Source organism: Falco biarmicus, chromosome 3, assembly GCF_023638135.1.
Source record: "Falco biarmicus isolate bFalBia1 chromosome 3, bFalBia1.pri, whole genome shotgun sequence".
NCBI lineage: Eukaryota > Metazoa > Chordata > Aves > Falconiformes > Falconidae > Falco > Falco biarmicus.
In genome coordinates, this window is record NC_079290.1 from 96,043,332 (window position 1) to 96,067,710 (window position 24,379).

Consider the following 24,379-nt stretch of genomic DNA (forward strand, 5'->3'; position numbering starts at 1 on the left):
GGCTCAGTCCAGCAGTATGCCACCCAGCTCTGGCCAGGAGCTGGATGTCCTCTGCTCCTCTTGGAGGAAAAAACTGTCCCTTTCACCTGGTGTGCTCAGGACCACACACAGCCACATCATTTTGAGAGTGGGAATAAGAGCTGTTGTACCTGTTGCTCTGATCCTTGGGCCATCTACACTCCATTTGAACAGCAATTTGTGTGCAGAAGAGTTATTGCATGCCTTGTGGTTCATGGCTACAGATAAATCTGATAGTTGATCAGTTCATTGCAGTATGGTTGTGGGCAACTAATCTGGGCAGAACCTCGAACAGGATTTCATGTCTTCATTGCAAGTAGTTCAGTGGAGGAGTAGGAGCACTGCGGAGAGCTGTGGTTTCCCTTCTCCAGAGATCTGCCTCTGGAAACCATGTGTCCCATTGCAGCTGAGACTCTTTTCATTTGCTGCTGACTTTGTCCTTTGAAAGCAAAGGGTAGCAATCAGTTTGTTCATCTCAGCTGCCCTGGCTGCATCTATAAAAATGTGTGATTTCCCTTATGTGCAACAAATGGGAAGTGAGTCTAAACCACCGCATCTCTGTTTTTCCCTAAGCTGGTGCCCTGGTTCTGTAGGGACCGTCTGCCTTAAAAAGAGTAAAACCTACTGCCTGGGCCAGCTCTGTCAAATCTGGCAGCAGATTCAAACCTTGGGAGAGAGGACCTGGATTTGCCTTTCATCAGATGGCAATTTTTCAAATGTGCTAAGTGATTAACACTGGACAAGCTTGGGATCCGTAGCCTTTGGGTGGCCTTGGTAGTGCTCAGATGCATGCAGGGGCAATCAGAAAGCAGTTTCAGTACATCTGCTTCGGTTTGCCAGCAGTCACAAACTCATAGTTGCATGTAAGCATTTTTTTTTTTTTTTGTTGGGCGGATGACAGAGGAGGAGATTGTGCATTCAAAGGAGTATTACGACAGGTCATTTTTTCGGTGGCACTGGAACGTGCTTTTCTAAGCGTGGAAGCTGTGGAGGTCAGAGGAGTCTCTTCCTGCTTTTGCAATAGCAGTTAAGTTTCAGTTTACAAAACAGTTTCCCTGGGACACAAACACAAGGCGTTTGACAGCCTTGTTAGAGATAAGTGTTTTGGGAATGTTTTTCTTGAGATCATTTTTGTAACAAAACAAAAACCTACTTTGTCTAAAACTAAAATTTTCCATGAGAATTAACAGTGATAAGAGACTTAGCTGTAAAAATTTCAGATTATGTTTTAAATGTCCTGATATTTTTGGGTAGAAAACTCTAGCTTAAAACTAAAACTCTAGCTCGAAATTACCTTCAATTTTAACACTTGACTTAGTTATAAGAGCCCTGAAACAAGAAAAATAAAAAAGTGTTTTGAAATGCTTGAAGCTTAAAAAAAAACCACAATGAGGGAAAGAAGGGATAAATGTGGTTTAGATTTTCATTTTTTGTAAATCTAGATTTTTCTTTAGAATAATTCTCCCCAAGCTTTAAATATTTTCCCCCATGTAGAAGGGTTTTTTCTAGTCCAGTTTATTATGGATTCAATAGTGAAGAGTCTTGCACAATAGATAACCCAGCAAATACTGTTTGGGAAGGGAAAGAAGTCTGACCCAGTCAGTCTCTTAATGGAATTACTCAAACCAGAGGTCTTTCTGACATGATACTGTGGGTACACCTCCTTTCTTTGATGCGTTCCAGACAGCACTCAAAGAAAAAGGCATGGTGTCTCTGAACAGAGGGGTATGGAGAAGTTTGGGTTGTACAGTAGAGTACCATTGAATGTGTAAACATGTACCCAGAGGCTGGGCAAAATGAAAACTGAGTTTTGTTGAGCTCTACCATCGTACCTCCACTGCCATCTTCTAGTGGCTGTTTCCCCTTCTAGCCTTTTCTGAAATCCTCGCCCTACAGGAAGAGAGAAGAGACCTCCCTGGAGGAACTGGGGTCTCAGCCACAATAGCTGTGCCTAGACCCCCTTGTGCCACGCTGAGGAGTGAGTGGGGTGAAACAACTGGAGGTGTTTCCTACACATAGCACAAAAGATGCACATCAGTAAGGTGGAGCATCTTGGAGATCCCTTATGGTGGACATAACGCTTTTCAAGTAGGCTGTAGTGCCAGTGGTGTCCCACATTTAAGGGTTTTCCAACAACCCAGGATCACCAAGTGGGACTGAGATCATTTACCTTCCCGACCTACTGCTTCTCCCACAGCCACCAGTAACACTGTGTGGTCTGTAGGGCTGCTGGCACCCCTGGGAGATGGGCTGGTGAATAATCCAGATGAGATCCTGGCAGTGATGATTTATTCGCTCATGAGGGAAGAGGTAGAGGTTGACCTACTCCTATGCTCTCCTGCTGGACTTTATTTCAAGAGCTCTCCTCTCTGTCCCTTTACTTTGGTGCATGATTTTCCTCCGTTTCCCTCCTTCAGAGTTTTCTTCTTAACGTTTTTGTCCCCCCTGCTTTCCGCTGCTTTTGTGCTTTGACAGCCAACGATGAGAACAGCCACAGCCTAGGGCTTGCTATGAACAGAGCCTGAGCAAATCCATCCATTACTGTGCTTTTTTATTATTCATTTGTTCCATATTGAAGTTTTTATAATTTCAACTTAAAATTTGGAGGAGTATCTCGAAGGTGGGAGCATGGCAGCAGAACTTCTGGGGAAGTCATAGCACTGTAGGATTGTGTAGGTTAGAAAAGACCTTTAAGGGGATCTAGTCCAACTCTTACCCAGCACTGCTAAGTCCATTGCTAAGTCATGTCCCTGAGCACCACAGCTACGTGTCTTTTAAATACCTCCAGGGATGGTGACCCCACTTCCCTGGACAGCCTGTTCCAATGCTTGAAAACCCTTTCGGTGAATAAATTTTCCCTAATATCCAGTTTAATCCTGCCCTGGTGCAAATCAGGCCATTTCCTCTTGTCCTGTCGGTTTAAGAAACAGCTAGCCACCTCGCTACAGCCCCTGTCAGGCAGCTGTAGAGAGCAACCAGGTCCCCCCGAGCCCCCTCCTCTCCAGGCTGAACGCCCCCAGTTCCCCCAGCCCCTTCCCCAGCTCCAGCCCCTCAGTGCCCCCCTGCAGTGAGGGGCCAGAGCTGAGCCCAGGGGTCAAGGTGCGGCCTCACCAGTGCCCAGCACAGGGGACGGTCACTGCCCGGGTCCTGCTGGCCACACTATTGCTGACACCAGCCAGGGTGCTGCTGGCCCCCTTGGCCACCTGGGCACGCTGGGGGCTCATGCCCAGCTGCCTGCTGACCAGTGCTCCAGAGGCGTCAGTCTGAGGAGACAGCACCAACTGGGTTGAAAGAGGCTTTATGTGATAACGCTCTCCCCAGCTTCCGCCCTTTCCTGATTTAAAAAAGGCCAACCAAAGAGATCCTTTCCAGCAGGTCACCCTGCCTGCTGCTCCTTGATAAACACGCTTTATGTCAAGCATCTTAGCTCAATGCAGGTTTTCCCTGCCCCTGAGCTGCCCTGCTTCTGTGATAGCTGTTGCTGCCCTTCCTGCTGGGAGTGTGTTCATCAAGGGGGAAACGGCAGGGCAGGTTGTGGGAGAGGAAGCATATCCCTGACAAAAGGGAAGAAGAAGGTGGAGACCAAGACTCTGCACAAGATCCCCTCCCAAAAGCCCCTTCATCATCTTGTGTCACACCCCTGATGCCTCCTGTTTAATTCCTGGAAGTCCTTAACTCTTACCTAGTTCTCCCAGTATTGCCATCAGTGAGAAAATGGTGCTTCAACCCAGTGCTGCTTGGGCCTCTTTGCTGGTTGACTCTGGAGCCAGCCGAGGTGTGGTGGGTGACCTCCTGAAGGCTGGCCATCCCCAGAGTAGCCCCGTAAGCTAAACCCAATGAGCAAATCGGTGTGGAATGGCTCCATGCTGCAAAGGCTGTTTCATGTTGTTTTAAACTCGAAAGCTGGAAAATTCAGAGCCAGCATTAAATATTTGTTCGATTTTCAAAGCTGAGCATCAGGGAGCCATTCCTTAAGTAGTGGATGTCTGTTCTCTGAGCCCAGATGTGCTTATAGCATGGGTCTTGCCAGCGTTTTCCCTTCCTCATGCTTCCCAAACAAACGTGCACACAGCTTTCTAGCCATCCATCTTTACCCTTTAAAGTTGGTATGAGTGGTAACAGCTGTTCCTTCTTCAATACAGGTGGCAATAACATTGCACAAATTGTTTTCAACTTTAATCAGTAGAGCCTGCCACACAAGTGATCCTATTTCTTGCCAGAAGTGATAAATCCGATGCAGTTTTGGAGCAAATGAAATGTTAGACAATACATTAGCCAAAGATACTCCAGAGTATCGGTTACTTTCCTGTGGTCTGTGAGTAATAACTCAGTTCTTAAAACCTACCACCTGGATCTGGATGGTCACCTAAGCTCCTGTTGCAGGCATTTAGCAGCAAGTCAGTGTGAGGTAGTGGTGCTAAGCGATATGTGACCTGATAGCCAGCTTCGTGTTACCGTTTGTGTAACCAGAAATAGCAGCAGGCTCCAGCCTGGAATCTGGGATACTGGTCTTTACTAATCCATTTTACTGGCTCCAGGTGGGATGTTCCTGTCACTCGCTATCGTTTTAACCAGGTAGCCAATCTGAAATTATCACAGCTTTATCCCTTCTTTAAATGGAGCAAGCTGGGCAGACCCAGGGTAATGGCAACACACAGAGATGCACCAGGCACAAATGGACATCTCCTGAAGGTCATTTGTCCCTTCCTTCCACCTCCAGTGGCTGCCTTCGCTTAGCGCGTGCAAGGGAGGGCTTATCCTGAATGACCCAGGGGAATCAAGAACTGAGATGATTAGAGAGGGGAGCTTTTTCTTTCCATAATGCCTCTGCCAGCTTTCCTTGCCCTGAGTAAACCTGTTGCTTCTCTCAAGGAAAGAAGGTGCTGAAGGAGGGCAGTAGGGTTATCCTCTTGTTACTGGCACGTGTGCTGCGGCACTGCTGAAGGGACCTGTCACTTTGGGCTTTGCTTGTCTTAGGCACTGCACAAAGCATAACAAATTATGTGGTTTGAAGTGATGGAGTTGCATTGCTTCAAGTAAACTCAATAAGAGTTTGATGTGAGAAGGGATTCCACCTGCACCTTTTGCAGCAGGATCCTTCTCCTGACCAAAGGAAGAGCAAAGGTGAAAGTTTTGAAAGTTTTAACCAGGTTTTCTACATTAATTTTTTCCCCTAAAACAATCATGCTTGCACCTGTGTGTAGAAATTTTATTTCTAACCCAGCAGAGGGGACAATGTGCAGAAGAAGTCAGAATGGCCAAGACAAAATCACAGTTTTCTCTACTGCGGTCTGAGGAAAAATGTGTTCTCATTTACTGAGCCCATACGTCCATCATGTTTCAGCACCAAGAATTGGAAAATAATGAAGTGAGTTGTGAAGACATTGAAGCCAAAACCAGCCAGCTGAGTCAAATAAGGAAAAGATGGGAGAGATCACTCAGATAGTTGAAGCGCAGGTGGTAAGTTCTGGGGCAAATCACAGGAAGGCTGATAGTGCATTGAAGTTAGGAAAGGGTTAGAAGAAGGTAAAAAAATTAATGGTAATCAGTGTAGTTTTATGAAAACCGTCTCGTCAAATAATTGCAGCGTCTGGTTGGTGGAGGTAATGGTTTCGATATCTACCTAAACGTACATCTATTGAAATTTCTCTGAGGCATATGATTTTTTTCCACGTGACGTTCTGAGCGCAAGACAAAACTATAAATATATAAGACTAATTAAAAGCATTAAATGAATTACAATCTGGCTAATAGTCCCACTTTCTAAAGTAATTATACATGAGGAAGCATTCAGAATGGATGTTCCTGACAGATAAACCAAAAGTCTCATTCTTAGGCTAAGAGATATCCAGTTACTTGGGTTTTGACTTGAGAGCACACGTCGTATTTCATTAGGCAAAGACAATGATGATGATGCAACTGTTGATGAAGTAATAAAGAATAATGTCAAGGACAGAGCTATTTTTCAGGGTCTTCTGGATTGTCTGGTAAACTAATCTTATCCCAAACAAAAAATGTATTTACATATTTCGTCAAATTCAAGGTACTTACAGACAAAAAGTGTACTTTTAGAGCCACGCTGTTTGACTGGGACATTTTGTGTTTTGGAAACCAGTGACTCAGTCAGGCTCATTGCTAATGGACAGTCAGCTAAACACATGCTCCCTGTGTGATACGGTATACCTGAAAGCAAATGCTGCCGGGGATTAGAGCAGATTGCTGAGTAAAGGTCAAGGAGGTGGTATTTCCACGTGTACAGCATTAATGAGCCCATTACTGAGCTACTGAGCCCGCTCCTGGTGTTTACACTTTTAAGAGGATGTTGACAGGTGGGCAGGGAGCAGAGAAGGGCTGAGCAGCACGAGCATGAGTTGAACCGTGCCCTCTAAAGAGAGGCAAGAGAAGCTAAATTGGTTTATTTTGTCAAAGGTGAGATTTTATATTCTTCCACTAATGCCTGAAAGCAAAGAGATATTAATTGAAAACTATCTCTGGATGCAGCAAGGTGGTTAGGTGCTGAAGGTGGACAAATTCAGATTAGAAAACAGCAACTAAAAATACCTTTTGCTTTCAGCATCAGCAGCTAACCACTTGACTCAGGATGTGGGGCTTGCCTGTTACATGAAGTCTAACTAAGCACGGGATGTTTTTCACAAAGATAGGAGGCTGGTAAACAAAAAGTTTGTGAGAAGCACAAAGTTTGTGTTAAAAATACTGTAGTTGTTATAGTTCAAAGTCAGGCTAAGTGGATTTACTAGTTTCAGTGGCTCTAGACAGAAAGAACTGATTTCCCCCATGTAATTTTAGCAATCTGGAGTAAAAACACTGACTACCTGGAAACGATCAAATGTTTGATTGCTGCAGGCAGTGTTGTAGGGAAACTTGGTCTGATCTGAGCATCTTGGGTGGAAGGGGCAGAGCAGGCAAGGTCACATTCCAGCTTGCCAGCCAAGCGTGGAGCTCCTCAGGGATGCTGCCACTAACCACCACCAAGCCATCCCGTACGCCCTGTTTACTGCAGGTCACCTGCTAACTCAGTGGTGTGCGTTAAAGCAGGCAGGGTACCCCCCTCTCCCTAACTTAGGGCTGCTTTCCCTCGTTCCCTCGAGGAAGGGCATCATGTGCTCAGGAGCTGTTAGGTGTGAGGAGACCCACGGAAGGGGCGCTGGGGTGGTTCTGTGCTGTGGTAGCAGTGTGGGAGCCTTAAGGGAGGAAAACCTGGCCCTGTGGCCACTTCACACTACTCTAGTGATTAAATTCCCTGGAGAGAGGCAAGCCAGACTTTGGGTCAGTATCTCAAATCTGTTTGAAGCACAAACAAGGACCTATCAGGATCGAATAGTCCCTTTCACCTCATGGCTGCCAATATCTTTATGGGTCCATAGCCGAGATGTTACACTTGGGTTTGCTGTACTTGTGCAAATACTGAGTAAAAGTGAAGCTTTTTCAGTGTAGTTTTTAAGCTGAAGACAGCCTTTCAAAAGGGCAGTGAAAGGCCAAAGTTCTTAATACAAATAAAATACCGGGATGGCTCTTTCGTGGGTCCATGAGGCAATGAATATTTGTGTCAACTTACAACTCTTTTTCAAATTTAGCGTATCATCAGAATATAAATCATGCAGAACACAGTATAAGGCAGTCTGTGTATAAATACATTAAAGACTGAGAGGTAACAGATGTAGTGGATGTGTGTATATGTAGGAAGGCCTAGATCAGGATGAACATCTTGGTGTACTGTGGGATCTGAATGCTGGTTTTGGGACAGCAGGAACCTGTCAGTGACTGAAAGCACTGGCTTGTATGCGTGTGATATAGGACTCATCATCAGCAACCTTCCTCCGTAGGTGCCATAGGAACAGAAACATTAGACATTTGGCTGCACTTGGGTGCAAGAGGAGGCATTTTCTGTTAGGTGGCATGTGTAGCCTGAGAATCTATTCCTTGCTTACTTAGGAGACTGAAAGGAGTAAGCTAGCAAGCACAGCTCTCTTCATGACATGGTTTTTATGAAGTAATTGCACTCTGGGGAGTGTGATGTGTGGTGGGGGTAACATAGGAGTGAGGGACAGGGGTTCACGAATCTCTCGGGTAGAGAGACAGGAGCTGAATGGAGAGGCATAGAGGGCCATTACTCAGTGTAGAGGTAACTGGCTTTCTCATAAATGATCTGCCTCCACCACCACAGAGGTCAGCACAGGAAATTTATGACGCTTGACTGGTGTGAGCTGTGGTAAAATGTGTGTGTGTGAGTATCCATCCTGTATGGGAGTGCTTTGTACCCAAACAACCCTGCTCAAGGGGCCACGGGCCAGGGAAAAGTACCGGCAGCACAAATACACCCCAAAAGCCTCTTGATTCCTTCTGTGAGGCCTTCCTTTTGGTTCCAGCTCAAACACTGCAGAGCAAGGCTTTTTGCACTGGCAGTGAGTGGCACGTCTCATGTTTGTTTGATGTGTTTTGACTTCTGGAGAGGCTGGAAGAACCTTGACTTTACATCCATTTGCAGCTCAGATTAGTTTCCTAAATGGAATAATCTTTATCAGCAGAAGGACTTCTGATGTTAGTATGATTGGGTCTACACGGGGGCCTTTGCTATGATCAACATTTTTGAATTTTTGTAATATATTCATTTTCAAAGCTGTGCTGGAGCCAAAGCATAGAGTAGGTTGAAGGACCGGGGCCCTGCATATCTTCCTTTCATAGCAATGGCATTGCCCATATGTTTGTTCTGCTTCATGGGACAGATTTAGAAAAGCTTGTTCTGATAAAATGTTTGCTTGCTTGGCTTGGCATTGCCAAACACCATGTCAGCTTTCCACACAGCCATCTCGTTCGGATTGGTTGAGGAACTCAGCCTGCCGCTCAGCCAGCAAGTGGCATGACTCAAGGAGAAGATAATTGGATTTGTTGGTTGGTTGGTTTGTTTTTTTTTTCTTTTCCTGAGTAATTACACAAGAATTGCAAAGCTACTTTCCAAAAGTGGGAAGAGAGGGTCTGAAATGGATCTGAATTTTCTACTGGGTGTTTGGGAGTGGAAAGCCACTTTAGGCAGCAGCTAATGATGGTAATTGTAATACTTTCCTTTGGGTGGGGGATGTTTCTAGATGTGTGGCTTGTCCATGTGTGGTTTTCTGTGACTACCTCCGCAGCACAAGCCACAGTTTCTTGTGTGGCTGCTGCCAGCTACTCAGAGAGCAAGTCTTGGGGAGTCTGCTCTCATACCGGCAGGAGGGGAGGGGGAAACAGGCAGGGACATAGCTAGAGATAAGACCTGAATACTCAGGGACTGATCTGCACCAAGGGATTCCCCAAGTACAAAAGACAAGCATCTTGCCTGCATGGAGGATCTCTGTGGCTCGTTCTGTCCCTCCTGAGCATCTCTTTCCCATTTTAACATTTTATCTCATGAGCTCCATTACGTGGACAGAGAGGTGGTGGGTGCCTGCAGGTAGCTTAGTAAATATAGGAAGGATGGAGCGATCAACCAGTATAAAAGTAAGTCAGATAAAATGGAAACATGAACAGTGGGAGCTGGAAAGTGAACACCACTGAAAAGCGGGAAGGCAGGTCGGTGTAGTCCACAATTCCTAGTAGGCTGGCACATTCTCCAAGAGAAAACCAGTAAAATTTGGGCACTCAGCATTTATTCAGACCTGTGTACTTGAAAGCTTGTCTGTTGTTTTCTTAATTTCAGTTTGCCTCACACAAGCTACTGCTTCTCTGAGACCTGTTTGTCATTTACGTCTTTATACTGCTGTGGCTCTGCCTGTCACTGGGATGCTGACAGAGAAGTTGTTTTGCAGGGAACGCAAATAGTGGGTGGATGCCAAAGGGATTCTGGTTTGGACATTGTTTTATTTGTGGAGGCAAAAATGCTGAAGACTGAAGAAAATAAGTGAAAAGAAAATGAAATCTCATTCTAATTTCCCTTCTAAACATGTTGCTGACCAGGGTAAACACATTTTCAGGGTGTGTGAACAACACCATCTTTCACCTGTGGCCACTCTCTCTTTTCTGCTCTGTTTCCCCACTGGGGGTGGTTTTGGGCAGCAGTTGGACCCTCTTCCACCTTCCCCCACCCAGGCTCAGCTTGCTGGATTCCACCACAGTGGGTCCCAGCCAGCAGGAGCTGGTGGCTGCCGAGACCAGCAGTCTCACCCTTCACCCTGCTCCCGTTGGGGCATTTGCCCGGCTGGGAGCAGAGCCAGCTGTTGCCCTCCTCCCCTTCCCTCCCCTACCATGCTGTTATTTTTAACCCAGATCAGCATCTGGATTCACTTCACCCTGTGGCCTCCTGCTTCTGCCAATAGAAACAGACTGTGAAACTACAGGGTTAACCCCAACTTCTTCAGGCTCCCTGCAGCCCTTCTCACCCTGGGCAGCTCATCCCCATCTGCTGGAAGCACCTCCCCTAGTCACGTGGAGGACCAGTACTTTCCACTGCTATGGCAGATGAGGACAGGCTCATATCGCCTTTGTTGTGGGATTGGGAAGAAGCCTGGCGCAATCTACATAGGCTTCAGTGAAAAGTTATTGGATCCCACAGTGCATCCATAACTTGTAAGGTGTGCTAGTAGAGTCAGGTATTTTTCTTCTCTGCTTTCCTTATGTTTTTCACTATGAAATTTCACCCAGTCTCTTGTTATAGTCCTCAAGGCTGTTCCACCCATGACAGTCAAAAAGGAAAATATCTCCCCAATAAATAACGGTTAGAATTGTGAAGTTGTGGGGCTAAAACTCTAAACTGGAAAATGCACAGAAATGTATTTCGGCGTGGAGTTTGTATATTTTACTTCTGAGTCTGGCTGTGCTGACCTCGATAGGCTCCAAGCATAATCCACCCCCTGCCGAAGTCGATCAGGGTAGGATCCATCTTATCTAACTTTACAGGTGTGTGCACTATACGCAGCTATAGCTGGAGTCATCAGACTGCCTTTGTAGTCTGGGGAGAGTAAATGTGTTTTGGCACTAATCAGCCTGGCTTATTTTAGTTTTCTGCCGAAGTATGTGGGCTTATGTCTTTTCGTGGGGAGTAATTCAGTTGCCAGTAATGAGTTCAGGTTTGGATATCTACATCTCAAGTCAGCTGATGTGTGCACTCAAACTTTCCAGTTACTTCACTTGGCTCCAGACCAGGTCTGGGCAGATCAGCATTTAGTCGTGACCACTCATGTAGCTATAATGATGATAACCTTTGCGTTCTTGCCTCAGAAGATCTTTAACCGAATGGATGTGGTGCTCTTGGAAAGAAGGACCATAAGTTATTATAGTTTAACTGCCCTATGTGCTCTCAAGAGCTACCCAGTGGTGACTGACAATATTTCTACACCTTTAATGACAAATGACAGGTTATGGCATGAGAATCTCAGAGTAATTCAGGTAGGAAAGGGATGTCTTGACCACAACTAGCCCAACCTCCTGCTTAAAGCAGGGCCAGCTGTGGGGTCAGCCCAAATCACTCAGGGCTTTGTCCTGTTGGTCTTGAAAATCTCCAAGGATGGAGACTTCATGGTCTCTCTGAGCAACCTGCTCTGTCGCTTGGCTGTCTTCATGGGGAAAATTACATTCCTCATATCAAGCCAGAAACTCCTGTTTTGTTTTACAACCTTTGTGTCTCATCCTCCCACCATGAACCTCTGAAGAGCCTGTCTCAAGTCTTCATGGTAACCTCGTAGGTACACTGGGGCTATTGATAGATCACCCCAAAGCCACTGCTTCTCCAGGCTGACTGAGCCTTGGTCCCTCAGCCGCTCTTCACAGGTTAGGTGCTCCAGCCATGACCATCGTGGTGGTCCTACACTGAACTGACCCTAGGCTATCGGCGCCGTTCCTGTATTGGGGTGTGTGTGTATATATATATGTGAAACTGGACACAGTATCTAGATATGCTCTAATGAGCATAGAGCGAAGGGGAATAACTCCTTCTCCAGATCTGCTGGCCGTGCTGGTGCAGCCTGGTGCCCTGCTGGCTTTCATTGCTGCCATTGTGTGCTGCTGGCACACCGCTCTGCGTGGACTCCCACATCCCTTGGGTAGTCAGGTGCTCCCCAGCCTGTACTATTCAATTAGTAGGGTTTTGGCGGAAGTTTTGTAGTGACAGAGAGCTGCGCTAAGAAGTAGCGGTCGCTCTTATTATTAATTATTGTTAAGCCATGCATTTAGAATAGCTTCAAAAAAATCAAAATCCATTGGTATTTATTGGGAATACTTTCCTAAAGCAAAATGCACGCAGGGATTTGTTGTTTAGCTGAGTCCTGATACAAAATAGAATTTAGAATCTGATGTGGCAACTCTCAATAGCTCCCATAAAAAGAAAAGTTAATTATATTTCTGGGAGATGCTGGTGCTGTTTGGAATTCTAGAAGGGTTTGGGTTGGAAGGGATCTTAAAGACCATCTAGCTCCAAACCCCCTGCCATGGGCAGGGACACTTTCCAGTAGAATGAAAGCCGTGAAGTGCTGAGGTGCTCAGGATGGTTGAGTACAACCTTTTTATTTTCTTTTCGGCACTTGGTGTGCACCGTGTGCATGACGTGCACCCACCGATGCGTTCAACCCTGTGACTCCCTTGCGAGGGAGGAATGAGTTACGCACACTGTTTGAAAGTGGGAAGCCAAGGTGCAGAAACCCAGGCACCTCTGACCTAATTTGAATTGGCAGAAAGTCAGACATACAGCCCAGGTTAGCAATCCACAATCCTTCTAGAAAGGGAGAAACGGATCCCTCCAGAGGTTCCTGGATTTCATCTCCTCCCTGCTTGTTTCGGGGTGAGGAATGGCCTGTCTGTCTTCACTGGTGCTGGCAGAACCTGAACAGTCAGTCTGAATTATTAGTCTTTAACTGAGGCTCGGGGCTAAAATCCTGGTTAAAGCTAAGCCCTGGCATTACCGTTTAAGTGCTTCTCCCCCAGACTAGTCGCAGGGAACTGTGAGTGCTTCTAGGTTTTCCTCCAAATTAAACAAAGCCTCCAGACCATCCCTCATGTTGCCTGAGGGAAGCCATGGAGATGGGGGGCTCTGAGGGAGGTGGCAAGCAGGCCATTCTCCTCCTCCTCCTCCCTCACTCCCACCTTTGGCAGGACATTTGCCCTCCGTTGGTGTTGGCGTGGGCTCGTTGCCGCTGGGGAGGCGAACAGGGGGCTGTACTTGCTGTTTCCATTCCCGTCTCCTTGCATCTGTGGATGATCCTGGCAATGGGGGCAGAAACTGCACTCTGCTCCTGTTGAAAAGGGACCTAACTTATTTTGCTGGGGAAAATGTTGCCATTTAGCTGCCAGAGTACTTGGAGGTATCCCAAGTTATTTCCAAAGAAATGGCACTGAAATATCCCTGATGTTCTTCCCCACGTCAGTATCTTTACTGCTGATTCCAGTGACACCAGTCACCGCAGCCGAACCGCTTCTTTTCTTCAGCACTTCTGCAGACACCTAGATGGATCCTAACTGCGGGTGGACGGAAGGTTTTGGGTTTTCTTCTGTACAGTTCTGGAGAGAGAACCTGAACTCTCAAGCTGTGGGGAAAAAAATCCCCCATGCGTATGCAGCGCAAAGCAAAATGACAGCACCCTGGGACACCAACCACCAGTTTTATTTCCAGTCGGTGGGAATTCTGGCTGGGTTACACTGTTCACAGGTTTGACTAGGAGAGCGCTTCAAACAAAGAAAATTTAATACTGAAAAGAAACTTTGATTGCCTTTTCCTAAGTGTTGCAGAGGTCTCTTGCACAACCAGCTCTTAGCAATGAGAAATGCTGAGGGTCCCTGTCTCAGTCCTTCCTCAGAGGTGCCCTGGTGCTTTGGTTAGAAAAGTCATGTGGTAACCTAAATGACAGCAAGTCTCAATTAAGATTTAGTTGGAAGGATAAAAACTGCCCAATAATTTAGTCTCAGGGATTAAGGAAAACAAAACCTTACTGACGGCTGGATAAAATTCACATTCCTTTCAATTGTGATCATCCTACATCAAGGAAATGTTTGAGATGTTGGCAGTCTCCTACGATATGCCTGCAAAAGTTATTATATTGCTTTAAGTAATATAAGAAAAAGGAACCAAGAGCTATAGCACAAATGTGTTATATAAATCTTCATTGGGATCACTGTTGTTTTTACAAAAATAATTTGATTGATGTCGGGTCCCAGTGGGTGACCTTTAAAAGAGACCACATCAAATGGAGGGGCAGAGCTGCAGCTCTCCACCCCCACGCTGGCTCTTCTCCTCGCTTCTCCTCACCAGAGTGCCTCTAGACAGCTATGTCATCTGTAGCCATAAAATAAATTGAAGAATGTCTGTCTCACTAAAGGCAAAAAAGGAGCCCTTTCCTCATCTCTGTTGAAGCGGGCCATGTCCTTAGTTGTGCTGCAAAGTGAGCTGTGTACCTGCACGGGGGCTTAAATGACCATAAAATCTCCTCCTCCTCCTCCCTCACCTCGGATCAAGGCATCCTGGGTTAAGGGGGGATGCTTTTGTGTGGCCTGGGCAGGCAGCAAGAGGCGTCCTAGCTCTGTGCTACTTTTAATTTACTGTTTAATTAGTGTGAGAACAGAGTAATTTGTTACTCACGTCTATCAGCATCAAGCTGTTAATGCTAGGGGAAGGAGAAAATTTAATTTTCAGAGGGGCTTTCTGAAGCACAGCTCCTCCTCAGATGTACATGTGGGGTGGTTCATTGCCAGTGATGCTGCTTACCCTGAGTAAGCTCAAAAGAAGAGTTCAGCAGAGAACCGAAGGCGTGCAGCTCAGAAGATCGCTTGTCCAATATTTGAAACAGGCTGCAGAGGTCAAAACTCACTAATTATTGTGGCAGAAAAATCTGCTTAGGCATTTTTTTTGCTTTTTCTTCAACAATGGTCTGTTTGCTTGCAGCTTGGAGAAAGAAAATCTTTTTTGTACTGCTTTGAATCAGAAAGATGAGGAAAAACAATCAAGTGCTATCGTTGCACAAGAGTGTCTCACTTTTAGACAGCTATACAAGAGTAAGAGAAGGCAAAATAAAGTCCTGCTGAGGTATCCTGCGTGCGACATTTAGAGATGCTGTATTGGCAAACAAGAGTTTGTCTACTCGGGTAGAAAAGGCACTGGTGGAACAAACCATGACCCAGAGGGAGGTGAAGCGTTAGTGAAAGCGGATTTCTTTCCTTGTGGCCTAGGGGTGAAGAGGGGGAAAGGGATACGGCCACCTACTGTCCTACGGCCATGTTCCTGCACCAGGCCACCGTGCGATTGTGTCTCCCAACACATCATGTGGAACCCATGAAGAAATGGCACCCTGGTGCCCAGCTAGCCAAGGCAGCCTCTCTCAACTGGTGAATCACAGTAACAGAGGTCATTTCTTGCAGTTCAGATGATTTTATAAAGTAGGACCCCTTTTCCCTTCTTTAATTCTTTCCATGACCACATGAACAAATATCCTCTCCTCATATGTTTCAGTCCCTACTGCTCCTTGTCACTCTCTAGAAGAGCCCTTGGGTCCCTCTCTAGCAGCGGACAAACAGCAGGAGGAAGCCAAGAGGTTTAGAAAGTACCTTGGAGAAGGGGAGAATGTCGCAGAGCTTAGACCAGCTCAGGCTGAAGAACCCAAAAGGCCACAAAATCCTGTGGAGCTTTCCCATGGATATTGCAGTCATTTCCATAACAACAAGTAAGGTCCAGAAACCAGGATTAGGTTCTTTATGGAAGATAAGTCAAAGCTGCAGCAATGGGTGCGTGTTTGGATGCCCTTTTGGGCAGGGAGCCCAGTGCAGCTCAGGCACAGGACACGAGGATTTTGATCAGTAATTAGACAGATGGAAGAACGTGAATATACACCTGGGTTTGATCCCTGCCAGCTGTTACTTCAGGAAAGATGTCTTTGCAGTATTTTGAGAGTGTCTCCAACACAAATACAAGGTGGATCACTTACGGGGCATGTTGCAACTACAGCTTTTTTTCTGGCCTGCCATGTAGATGCAACCACAGAATTTTAAATCGGAGGGATCATAAAGAGTAATTGAAGATCATTAATTTTTGCCCTGTAATATACTGGCCTGACTAAACGTTCTGGGAGTCTGTTTGGTTAGATCTCTTTGTGGCTGCTGATAGAGGAGAACTGTTGACTTGGTCTTAGACAAGATGTCAGAAGGTCTGAGCACAGTCAGCTGTGTGCTCTAGACCAAGTAATAGATGTATTATACTACTTGTTGTACCACTCACAGACAGAGAATGGTCTCTGCTTTTCAGGCTGTTTGCCAGATGCTGTTAGGAGTGTTTTAAGTATTTGGTATTCGTGACATAGTCTTTGATGAGTATTGATTCATTCAAATTGTTTTTTCCACTGAGTGGTAAGAACAATGGTTTCCAGTTTTGATTCTTGAAAGTACGACTTTAAAATTCCATTAAAATGCCAATATTTGTTTAAAATTTGCTGCTTCTGATAAAATGCCTGCCACTGAGCCTGCATGGTAGAGCACTCAGTGAATGCTTTGTTCTGAAAGAGCAAATTTAGGTGAGAAAAAGCTAATGACAATTCTTTTGTTTTTAAAAAAGCAACCTGTAACCTACAATTAAAGATATTCTGAGTACTTATGGAATCATCTTAACTATCATTATCAGTTAGTCCACCTGGATTACTGGGGAAAAACTCTCCAGGAGCAAAGAAACCCCATAAGTTTGGACTTAGGAGATTAGGCTAGATCTACAGTTCAGTGCTTTACGGGGTGCTAGTGCAGCAGTCAGTTACATTTGTATGTAACAGCCCCTTCACGTTTGTGCTCTCTGTGGGAAACCATGCAAATCAAAGTGCATAGTGTAGTGGTAAGGAGAAAATTTGCTTTTGGGGAAAAAAGTAGGCAGAATGACTGGCAGAAGTTCATGGGGACCGTTAGTGATGAAGAATGCCATACCTTCCCCAAACTACTTCACCCTTCCTCGTCTCCCTTCCCCCTTGAAACACCAGATTGCTCCTTCCCTATTTGCAACTCCTCTCATGTCCTCTGTCACATGCCTGAATTTTGAATGCTCCTGCTGCAAGGTGTCATATCTCACCAACCTTCAGAGCCTGGTCCCAACATGTCCATTCCTCTCTGCTCCCAGGTACGGGCTAGGTCCCTAAGCTGCAGTGCGCCCCTGGCTCTGAAGGACAGTCTAAGCTCTTTCCAAGGGGCAGTGTGGCTTCTCCGATGAAACACAAGTTGCTATTATCAGCCTTGTTTTGTTTTCCTGAGAAGCAGACAAAAAAATCCACGCTCCACACACTTAGCCTCAGCACAGCACTCCCATGCCTGTTCTTAGTTAAGCTTTTCCTACGGTTTATATGATGCTTTTACCAGGATAGGTAACTTTTTTTAGTGACCCTGTGAAGCAACATTGCTTCAGAGGAAGCCTCAGCACTGACCTGGATTTTCTCTCTGTTGTTCTCTGGAGGCTTAGAGAGGGCTGTTGTGTCTGCAGCTGGTAGATATGGACTTCAGCGCCCTACAGGGAGGTTGCTGAGGGTTGCTTTTAGTGAGATTTGGCAGATACACAGGTGTCTCTAGCCTCTCCTTGTCCTTCTGGCTGAATATGGACAGGTCTCAAAAAGAGAAGTGCAGGGGAACTGTTCAGTGCAGTAGAAGCAATAGTTCCTCTTTAAAAATTGACAGGGTGTTGCAGATTACTTAGCTGAATTTACTCTACAAGCATTTTATCAAAGTGTATTCTTTAGCCCAGGAAATGATTCCTTCAAATAGCCCCAGAGTGGGCAGAACAATTCATTTTCTGCTTACAATACACAACGTGACCCAAATCATATCCTCTTGTCATATCCTATGGCACCCTGAATGGTGTATCTCCAAGAGGCTTGGCTGCCTGGTGCAGATCACCATGTAATCTTTCCTGAGTATTCGTTCTTGGTCTCTGTACAATCGCAGATCAGTTGTGAACAGCTGCAGAAAGTGAAAGAGAGGGGCACATACCGCTGACACAGCTTTGTAGCTGTTATTCAAATAATGTTTGCAGATGCTTTCTTGCCAAATTTTTTTGCTGTTTAAATCAAATGCCACCAGCATTAGGAAACAGCTTGCCCACCACCGCAGACTAACAAAATAGCAATCATGTTATGTTCCTCCATCACTATGAATTGACTAAGTAAAGCAAAAAATTCATGATGTAAATTCAACCACGTGAAAATCTATAGGCTAGAAAGCCTAGGAATTAATAGGAGTGACCGAGGCAGACTTATGGTGAAATCTGCGCTTGCAAAGAATGATCTCTTATGTCTTTAAAACCCTATTTTAAAATTATCTTTGAGCTTTCTCACATCCTAAACCTCTGTTTAGATAACTACTAGAATGTTCTGATACATGCAGGACAGATTGAAGCAGATCTTACTGTACGTTCAACACAAAAAAAGAAATTAGATATTTCCTGTCTGATAAGCATAATTGATGATATAATTGAGACCTGACAATCTGTTTGGTAATGCCCAGCTTAGAGTAAGGGTGGGCTGTCTCCAGAAGAGTTTATAATGTGTTTCCTCTTGGCAAACGACAGGTACGTGGGGTTTGGCCCCTTCTCCAGCAGCAGTGGCAACTCTGCAAATAAACTCGCTGCTGCCAGCCAACTTCCTGACTTGCCTTTGGAAATGCAGCAGGGCTTCCCTGATTTCTCATGAAACGTATCTTCACTAAAGAACTTAGTGGTACCCAAATAGTCCAAGGAGGCAAATTGCAATGGTCAGTTGTCACACAAAATATTATTTCAACAAAAAAAGCCCATGAGAGCAAACCGGCTATTAATTTAGCCTTTAACAAGCACAGAGTTCATATTAATCGGTAGGGTTGTTAAAAATCTCAAGAAGGTCGCTGCATACCTAAATGCAGAGGGACCGGGCTGTTACAGACGTACAGGTTCAGGCTCAGAAACACCAGCAACAGCAGCGGAGGGGTGTCACTGGGTGGCACTTACCTTGCCGGGGACGCCTCTCCTAATGCTCTCTGCCAACCTTCTCTCAACCCTTCTCGTCGGGTTTCTTGCACCCTTGGTGAGTTTAACATAGCCCAAGGAAACCATGCCCACCCGTTGGCTCCGTAGGGAAGGCTCGGTTGTAGGAGTACATTTTTACTCTGTCTCCCCTCCTGCTTGTAAAAGAGAGAAACCACAAATGTTTTTCTTCCGGTTTTAGTCATTTCCTCTCCGCTTGGCAAACCTTGTTTTTTGACAGTATCTCTTAGATATTCAGGTTGAGTGCTCTTAGAAATTCAGGCCGAGTGCTTCTTGAATGAGGAAGCCCATGGGGAGAGGTCAGTGGCCGTCCATGGCTGTCTTGTAGGCACCAAATTCAGTGGAGCTGTGCCAAGGGGCAATTTCATTTTATTCTGATGGTTTACTTGGCAGCCCTAATTCCCGAGGCTATTTCTAACCTTGCTTCGGTGCTAAAAGAAAGCTTTGTAGCTCTGGAAAGTGAGATTGTGGGCGCCGAGCTTTCCATGCCGCAGCCCAGCGGTGCTGTGCATGGTGAGATGGCTGCTGGCTCCCACAGCTCAGCACCTCGGTGGGTTATGGTCATGGGCCATAAGAAACACCTCTGTGCTTCAGGACCCTCGCTGTCATTCTCGCAAATGATTAAGAAGCCTGAGTTGTTTTTAAAAATGGGATTAAGGAACAGTGGGGTGGCTGCAGATAGAGGTTTTATCCCACACAGGTAGGGATCGTGTGATGGAGGTTTGGCGTGCGCCCCGTCACCGGTGTGGAGCTGGGACAGGGCTTGTGAGACATCGCCGCAGATGGTTTGGTTCTCCTGACCACAGGCGCTAGTGGTTTCTGGAGAAGCAACAGCTGTGATGTGATGGTGAGGGCAGGTTTGCCAGTGGCTGTTTGCAGGGCCTGAAGGGAACAAGCTGTCAAGCAGGTGCCATACAACCATGCTGCCCTTCTGCTGGCCTGGCCAAGCAGGCAGGGGAAAACCTAATTAACTCAGGAGAAAGGCACTAATGTCTCTCATGCAAATAATACTGAGTAACTGATCTCTCCGTAGTGAAATACAGGTCAGTACTGAGGCGTCTTTAAACTCCCCTTAATGCATGATGGAGCATGGCTGAAGGGAGGGGGAGGGTGGCATGGAAAGAGGTGAAGAGGTGGTGTGAGACAGTAAAAAAGAAGTTATACGAATTTGTTTGCCAAAACAACATCCAAAGAGCTCTGTCAGTGAGTAGGGAAATTGAGCCAGACCTCTGAGGTCAAAAGTGGTGAGCCGGGAGGGAGTGGGAAGCATCAGGGCCTGATGGGCTGCCAGCAAGAAAGCTGGAGTTAGCAAGAGAAGAGGAGGTGAGAAAGAGATAAAACCTAATTCATTGCACTTCAGCTTCTTAGTCTCAGTGCACATGACTTCCAAGTAGGGTACTTGCTGAAGCCCTTCCTGGGTAGTACAAAATGTATATTACTAATTTTGTGTGTCTCACAACTGCAAAGAAGCCTCTCGATCTGTCCCCAAGTCTGTTTTGCTCCAAAAGGGACAAGCAACCACAGCTGATTGATCAATCACCTTACAAAGCAAGTGCTGTTTACATTTTTATCTTTATCTAAACTGCCTGTTTGTTCGTTTTAGCTTTTCCCACCTGTAACACATTGTTAACTCTGCTCACCCACGTAAACACACTCGTTAAATTGCTTGTGGAACATTTTGCCAAAGACCGGTCTTTGCATCCGAGATAGGATGACCCAGACCCAGCTGTGTGCTCACTAATAGCTAGCAGCTGGTCATGCTGGTCTCCATCCTGAAGTTGCATTCCCCTGTGCTTCACGAGCCAAGCTGGCTGCAGCTCCTAGCTCCATGGGTGCTAGTATCTGCTAATTCATTTCAAGGTGGCAAGATCAGGACTTCAGGTTCAGGTCCACAAAAATGGATTGCCTGCCTTGCCCTGGTCCAGAGGTTATCAACTCTGCGGATGCAGCAGCCTGGCTAACTTCTTTGCTCCTAAATTTCTAGGTATGACCATGTGTACCAAAGTGTATCAGCTTTAACCTGGCCACTGAGCCTCCTGGGTTGTGATCCCACCTGCACTGGGCTGCTGCAGAAGCAGGGGCAGGTGCCAAGCTCTAGCAGCAAGGACTTCTCCAGCTTTTGCACCTTTTCCACCTCAGACAGTGAACCAGAGCCTGCAGGCACCTCGGTGCCTCTGTGGGCCATGTTCAGAAAGCCTGATTTCCACAGAAATGAACCTTCCTTAACAAAGACAGAAGGTGCAGCCATGTATTAGCACTGGGGGTGCATGTTACCTCCGGAAGAACAGGGAAGGTAGAAGACAGAAAGGGTCCTCAGGCATTTGGAAACCTTAGAAAATCCAACTACGTCAGATCTGAACAGGCTGGAGCTGTTATGGTGATGAGGTGTGAGTATTACTTTCTTAACCTGCGCAGTCCCCAGGGCAGACTGTGACAAACTGACAAAAGATGCCTCTCGCTGGTGAAAACCAGTCACCTTTTCATCTGCGGGTATGAGCCATCTCATACTAATTTCTGCTGCGCTGGGGAGATCGCTGTTTTCTGTGCCAGTGGAGAGGTGAAGCATTTGCCTGGTCCTCAGAAATCTCATCATAGGTTTGTAAACTCTTTGCAGTAATTTCAGCTAGGAAATCTTAGCCAGGATGTGCTTAAATGCTCCTGGTGAAGTCAAATAATAGATATTTTACAGAAAATCCAAGGAAATGTATCAGAGTATGCTCCTTCATCCAGAAATGAAAGATTAACTTCAAATGAAAGGGAAACCCTAAATGCTTTTGCTGCAGTGTGTTGAGCACATCAAAATAATTACTTCAGTTTTCCCATCTCTTTCAAGTCAAGGTCTTCATTCCCAGACTCTCATTTTCCTCAGCTGGACAGATTGATGCTTTGCGTCCAGACCGGTGCTCCTCCTTTTCAGGTATGACAACTGTGTGTGTGTCTTGTTATTTGGAATGGACTCAGCTTGTCCTTCCATATGTGAAACCCATTATTCTCCAAATTCTTCGGTTGAATGATTAGTTCCAGGCTTACTTGTCCCAAAAAGAAATGTAGCAGTCCTTCTCAATGGTCACCGAGTTGGTGAAAAATGCCAGCAAAGTGTAGCTCAAACACCAAAAGAAAACAGACTCCCCCCCTCAGGCAGTTTCAGCACGTTTCAGTCTGCATGCGCACTACAAACACCAGCTACTGTCGCATTTTGGCTTGCAGAACCTTCTCCTTCCAGAGAGATTCCTGCTATAAATGCTAGTGGGTTCAACATGGAACAATTTGCTGTCTGTTAATTCTTTTACTCTCTTACAGCCTGCAGTGCTGCTTGGCAAAAGTTGTTTCCAGACGTATCGCGCCTTTAGAAGAAATCCTTTCCCTATTCAACACTGGTCCAACAGGTCCATTTATTCTCCCAAAGAGTAGCTTGCACCCCTGCTATAGTCATCTGTAATCATTTTCCCCAAGTCCAGTGGCCATCTCTTTCCATTTTTCTAAAGATACTTCTCTCGCCAGATCATCTTCCAACAGCCCCATGAATCTGTATGTTCACAGCCCCCTTTGAGGTAATTAGTGCTTTATAATGTTTAGACTCATCAAGTCTTGCCTGAGCTTCAGCCCTGAGAGCTCTCCATGTGTCTGCGCCCCAGTTCCTCAGGAAAAGGATGTTTTACGTAAACAGCTTTTATGCAGCACAGTTGCATGAAACGTGACATGAAACAAACGTTGCAAAATGACACAGCAGGCTCGAGGACTTTTGCATCTTGCTCCTTTCCCATTTGCACTGTCTCTGGCATGCAGCTGCTGTGGCAGGCAATCCTGTTTAGCCCCACGTGCCTCTGAGCCGGGGACAGCAGACCTTGAGATGCTCTTGGAGCACTCTAACTAATTAAGCGTAACAGAGTAAGCCTCTGATTGTGGCTTGTTTGCGTCTTTTTTTTTTTTTTTTTTTTTTCTTTCCGTCCAGGAGTTGCTCTGACATAAATTCACCTGTGATGGAGCTTGCAGGCAGGTCAGATACACAGGCAGAGGTGGATGTGCCACCCCAGTGTAAGCGGGAGGGTTCACAACAGTGGTATAGCTAGCTGCTTAGGCAGTGGACTGAAAGTCAAAAGGCTTGAGGCTCTTTTCCCACCTCTGCCATGGAGTGTGGTCTCTGATAAGATATTCTGGCACCCTGTTAATACCTCTTTCTCTTCTTCTTGGCAATATCAACTGCAAGTCCCTTTGTATCACGGTCGACTTTTGGCTTATATTTTCTTCAGTGCCATTAAAAGCTGCTTGCTCTCCCCCTGGCCTGCACATTAGATGGAGATGTTTAAAGTGATCCCCAGCACAAACCTTGAATAATGACAGGAGTAACGAAAAATGAACTAGAGAGACTGGGTCCTAAGAAACGCAAATTACACTTCATCGGTGTTTGCATTTGCATCAGCGTGTCTCAGTGAGCTCCCAGGGACAGCTAACTTCTGTGGCAGACAGATCTGTTTCAGGGGGTTGGGTCTGACCCCACCAAACACTCCTTTCCTCTTTCATTGGAACAGAAATGTACATTAAAAGAATCCCAAATGTAGAGATATTGAAACCAGTACATACCGTCTGCCTTGGGTCTCCCACTCATTTCAAGGCACTGAGTTCATTTCTGTGCTGGGGGAATGAAGCTGTCTTAAAGCATCAGCAGATACCAAAAAGTAAAACCATCCACTGAGTTTCAGCTGGGCTCATGTCAAAATTACGTGAAATGATAAGTCTCACTGGGCTTGCGAGTGAGGCTATAATAATTGCTCAAAATTATGCTCAGGGCATTAGAGATTTGCTGGAAGATTCATGGCTCAGAAGCAGCCTTTTACAGTAAATCTGGTCCCACATCTGGTTTGACATTGCAGTCTGAAAATGGGTACGGTTGAGAGAGTTTTGTGTCTTGCCAGGAAGGCTGTAGCACAAAGCGCTTGATATGTTTTTCACCCCGTGGAAACAGAAAAGCCCAGACTTCTGTTGGTTTGGATGCTGACTAAAGCGGTGGCTCTGCGAGAAAAGGCAACCGTGGCTTCTGGGTGTTGTTTTACAAAACTGAAAATACATGTCCAGGAGGTGGGTTCTGGGCATGGTCTGAGTAAGTTGTGTTGAACAACATGCTGCTGCATTATGAAAGGGCAAGCAGAGTCCTTCCTGATGGATCCCAGGGCCAGGGTGAATTAAACACAGCAAGAGTTTGCCTGAAACCGTGCGGATGGTGCAGAACAGTCTCCACTTGACGGGGCTGCTGCTGTGCTTAGCAAATGAGACGGGGCTGGGACCAGCGGGGAGGGAAGGTATAGCGCAAGCCAAACCATTGCAACTGGCCTGATAGATCCATTTCAGCCATGCTCGGGGTCCTGATTCAACTCCCACCTTTGGGATGCTCGCAGTCAAAAGAAATAATAG

The 24,379-nt window shown here is 46.0% G+C and overlaps 1 protein-coding gene across 2 annotated transcripts in view; it reads right to left on the bottom strand.

Annotated features, from left to right (window-relative positions):
- NEDD9 (neural precursor cell expressed, developmentally down-regulated 9) overlaps window positions 1–19,120 on the bottom strand; it is a 107,146-nt gene extending 88,026 nt beyond the window's left edge. The window contains exon 1 of one of the 2 annotated variants that reach the window (XM_056330480.1): window positions 18,935–19,120. The gene's annotated coding sequence lies outside the window, so the exon portion shown is untranslated. Of the gene's footprint in view, window positions 1–18,930 lie in introns of both variants that reach the window. The other variant, XM_056330479.1, reaches the window with a different exon arrangement.
- Window positions 19,121–24,379: the final 5,259 nt, after the last annotated feature.